Genomic DNA, 4,616 nt, shown 5'->3' with positions numbered 1-4,616 from the left:
GAATAATATTTTTGGTAGTTATAAGTATTTCATATTGGTATATGTTGATGATATCTTAATTTTTAGTAATAATATGAGAGAACATCTAGAACATTTGCAACAGATTTTTAAATTATTGTTAGACAATGGAATCATAATAAGCAAAAAGAAAATGAAATTATGTAAAGATAGTATTAATTTCTTAGGAGTTAATATCGGAGAAGGAAATATAAAGCTCCAACCTCACATAGCAACAAAACTTTTAAATATACCAGATAAATTAGACAAAATCAAGGATTTACATAGATTTTTAGGTTTATTAAATTATGCTAGAAATTTCATTAAAGGCTTAGGAAAAGTAGCAGGACCTTTGTATTCTAAGACTGGCTCGACAGGCCAAAAGACCTTCAATACTGAAGACATAAAATTGATACAACAGCTTAAACGCATGGTACAAGACATTTTAGATCTGGCTATGCCATTAGAAATCGACTATTTAATTGTAGAGACAGATGGAAACGTCAAAGGATGGGGAGCCATACTAAAGGCAAAACCCAATAAATACAGTGATAAAAAGGAAGAAAAAATTTGCACTTATCAAAGCAGAAAGTATAAAGAAAAAGGCAATATGAGTAGCATAGACTTAGAGACTTTAGCTGTAATCTATGGTTTAAACAGTTTAAAATTTTACATATTAAATAAACCAAAAATATTAGTAAGAACAGACTGCCAGGCAATAGTAAAATTTTATCAAAAGAAAAATGACAAGAATAGCAGCAAACGAAGGTGGTTAAATTTCTTAGACGCCACTTCTATTTATAACATTGTGTTAGAACATATTAAGGGGAAAGATAACAACTTTGCACATCAACTTAGTAGATGTATGGTAGAAAGTGACTAATGATTTTTGTTTCAGTATGTATACAGGAATAGGAAAAGGAAAAGCAGAAGCTATATCATCCCAAGACTATCTAAAGACATTAATGAGCAACACTCATTTCAAATTACTTACGATGCTAGAACAGCCAAAATTAGATAGAATGATTTTCGGACCCCATAACTTAATAAGTTACGAACCATCCAACTTAACCTTCAAACAGAAGTCGGATGTACAAGTTGACAAGCCGCAAATATGTCTATTGGACAATCTATGGATGACATATAATAGAAAAGACAATAGTTATTTTATTTCAATTTTAAATGCATTAAGTTATTATTTCACTAAGAAAAATACTACTAATAGATTTAAATTCTGTGTTGTTCTCAGAGGACAGAAGCAAGGCATATTCCAGACCTGGATAGAGGTGATGGACACCATAAAGGATTATAATACACCTCTTTATAAAGGTTTTTATGACCTCACAGAGACCCTAGATTATGCCCGGAGAAATCTGGGCCCAAATTATTTTATCACCCCAGCTTTAAGATCAAAAATGCAGAAAATTCCTCAATATAATATCAGAAAAGACACCAATAAAATTATATTCTGCAATCATTGTTCTTCAATGACCGAAGCCTGTAAAAAATTAGAGCACACAAATAAAATTCTAGGACAAGATAATGAAAACCTGATAAATGAAAGAAACCAAATGTTAGGCGATATAAATATTCTACAAGATCGTATTAGAATCCTTTATTTTGAATTATCCCAACAGACCCAATATTACGGAACTCAAGAAGTTCTAATGAATTCTTCATCTCTGATAAAAATGGATAAGAAGGGTGTGCATTCCCCAATGAATATAGAAAAACCTACTGTATCAGGTAAGGATACAACTAGTCCAGCTCAAACTGTGGCTGATAAAGACTCATCAAATCCGTTGATGGTTGACACTTTGCCAAAAAGTGTAGGAAGAATACTCCCAGCCAACTTCAAGACCACAAGTACCCAGACAACAGACAAAGAAAGCTCTTCCAAGAATAGGAAAGGGTTTTTCTTTACAAAAATAATAAAAAAAGAAATATAGAGAAAATAGTAGTAGACTCAATAAAAAAATTATTAGTAGAACAACAGCCTAAAGAAATAGCAATGAATTCAGATCCACCAAAGTCAAGATCCAGAATTTTCTTAATTGCAAGAAAAAAAAATAAGACTACCCAGAACCGGAACAAGACTGGGACTATCAGACGGAGATAGTGACGATTATGATCGAGATTACAATCCGACCATGGATCAATTTTCCCAAGATCCTAATGTAGGTGACGATTCTGGAATGGATTTCGACTCAGAAGCATTACATAATTTGGATACGTAAGCAATTACGACATTTATAAAAAGACAAAGTAAGAGACGTACACAATAATATAACAGATGAATAAATGGGAAACAAATGGATGGATGAAAGTTAAAGTAGAAACATAACCATGTGACTATAGGGCCCACCCAACTTGCTCAAGTTTTTATCAAGCCATTTGAAATAAAGATTTGAAATCCACAAAATGCCTATAAATACCCACCTTATGGATGACTTAAAGATAGATAGCTAGAGAGAAGTTAGAGAAAAATCAAGAGTGAGAAATATAGTGAGCATTAAAAGTTCTTAGTTTTCTAAAGTTTGTTCATAGAGTTTTAGTTTTCCAAAGTTTGTTTAAAAAAAAAGAGAGTTTGTGTGAAAAGTGTATATTAGTTTCTTATTCCTTTCACTCGGTAGCTGTTAGCTTTCAGGAGACTCCCGAAAGAAAAATCTCACTTTTTTCTTAAGACATGTAATTAGTTGTTATATAGATCATTGTATTTTCTCCCTAGTTTGTAAATTATTTTGAATTATGTCAAGTTCATATTTTCTTTAGATGTGTTTTTAATATTATAGATCTAGATAGCCGTGCGGATTACCGCCAGTTTTCTGATCTTATAAATTGGTAAATTACTTATAAATATACCCCCTAGTATATGGTTATTCTCTCAGTGTTTAGCAATAACGATGGATTAATCTGTAAATTCTTAGAGAATTAAAAAAGTTCGATAACGATTTGAAATGACTGTTGTATCATCCCGGGGTGTGATTAAAGAAGACATTGCTAAATACCTAAAATTGAAGAGAAAGAGATGAACGGGTATAAATCAAAATAAAAAAAGTTATTGGGAGAAAGTATACTTTGATCTTTATAACTTTGCTACTACACTGGACTAAGGATAACGAAGGAGGGAGTACTGAGTAGGATTTTACATCATATTATAAAATATTCGCTTTAATTACTTGTTTCTTGTTTATTTGTCTGCTTATTATTTTTTATCTGTTCTTTATTCGTTTATTATAGAAAATATAATTGGACACCGTATATTTTTATGTCTCCTAGAATCTTAGGGCTCTGATATCAATAATAAACAAATAAATAACATATAAAAAATAATAAGTAGACAAATAAACAAGAAACAAGTAATTAAACCGGATGTTTATAATATGGTGTAAAATTCGAGTTAAATTAGAAACATAACCACGTGACTGTGGAGCCCAACCAACTTACTAAAGTTTTTATCAAGTAATTTGAAATAAAGATTTGAAATTCACAAAATGTCTATAAATACCCACCTTATGGATGACATAAAGACAGAGAGCTAGAGAAAAGTCAAGAGTGAGAAATGTAGTGAGCATTAAAAGTTCTTAGTGTTCTTAAAGTTATTAGTTTTTCAAAGTTTGTTATTAAAGTTCTTAGTTTTTCAAAGTTTGTTCAAAAAGAGAGAGAGAGAGAGTGTGAAAAGTGTATATTAGTTTCTTATTCCTTCCACTCGGGAGCTGTTAGCTTTCAGGGGACTCCCGAAAGGAAAACCTTATTTCTTCCTTAAGACATGTAGGTAGTCGTTATATAAATCATTGTATTTTCTCCCTAGTTTGTAAATTATTTTTAGTTATATCAAGTTCATATTTTCTTTAGATGTGTTTTTAATATTATAGATTTGGATAGCGATGCGGATTACCTCCAATTTTTCGATCTTGTAAAATTGGTAAATTACTTATAAATATACCCCTAATATATGGTTATTCTCTCAGTGTTTAGCACTAACGATGGATTAATCTATAAATTTCTAGGAAATTTAAAAAGTACGATAACGATTTGAAAGAACTGTTGTATCATCCTGGGGTATGATTAAAGAAGACATTGCTAAATGCCTAAAACTGAAGAGAAAGATATAAACGGGCATAAATCAAAATAAAAAAAAATTATTGGGAGAAAGTATACTTTGATATTTATAATTTCGCTACTACACTGGACTAAGGATAACGAAGGAGGGAGTACTGAGTAGGATTTTACACCATATTATAAACATCTGCTTTAGTTACTTATTTCTTGTTTATTTGCCTGCTTATTATTTTTTATCTGTTTATTATTTGAAATATAATCGGACACCACATATTTTTATGTCTCCTAGAATCTTAGGGCTCTGATATCAATAATAAAAAGATAAAGAACAGATAAAAAATAATAAGCAAACAAATAAACAAGAAACAAAAAATTAAAGCGGATGTTTTATAATAGTGTAAAATTCGAGTTAAAGTAGAAATATAACCATGTGACTGTGGGGTCAACCCGACTTGTTAAAGTTTTTATCAAGCCATTTGAAATAAAGATTTAAAATCCACAAAATGCCTGTAAATACCTACCTTATGGATAACTTAAAGATAGAGAGCTAGAGAGAA

The sequence above is a fragment of the Capsicum annuum genome, chromosome 12, assembly GCF_002878395.1.
Source record: "Capsicum annuum cultivar UCD-10X-F1 chromosome 12, UCD10Xv1.1, whole genome shotgun sequence".
Taxonomy (NCBI): domain Eukaryota; kingdom Viridiplantae; phylum Streptophyta; class Magnoliopsida; order Solanales; family Solanaceae; genus Capsicum; species Capsicum annuum.
This window is presented reverse-complemented; position numbering follows the sequence as displayed.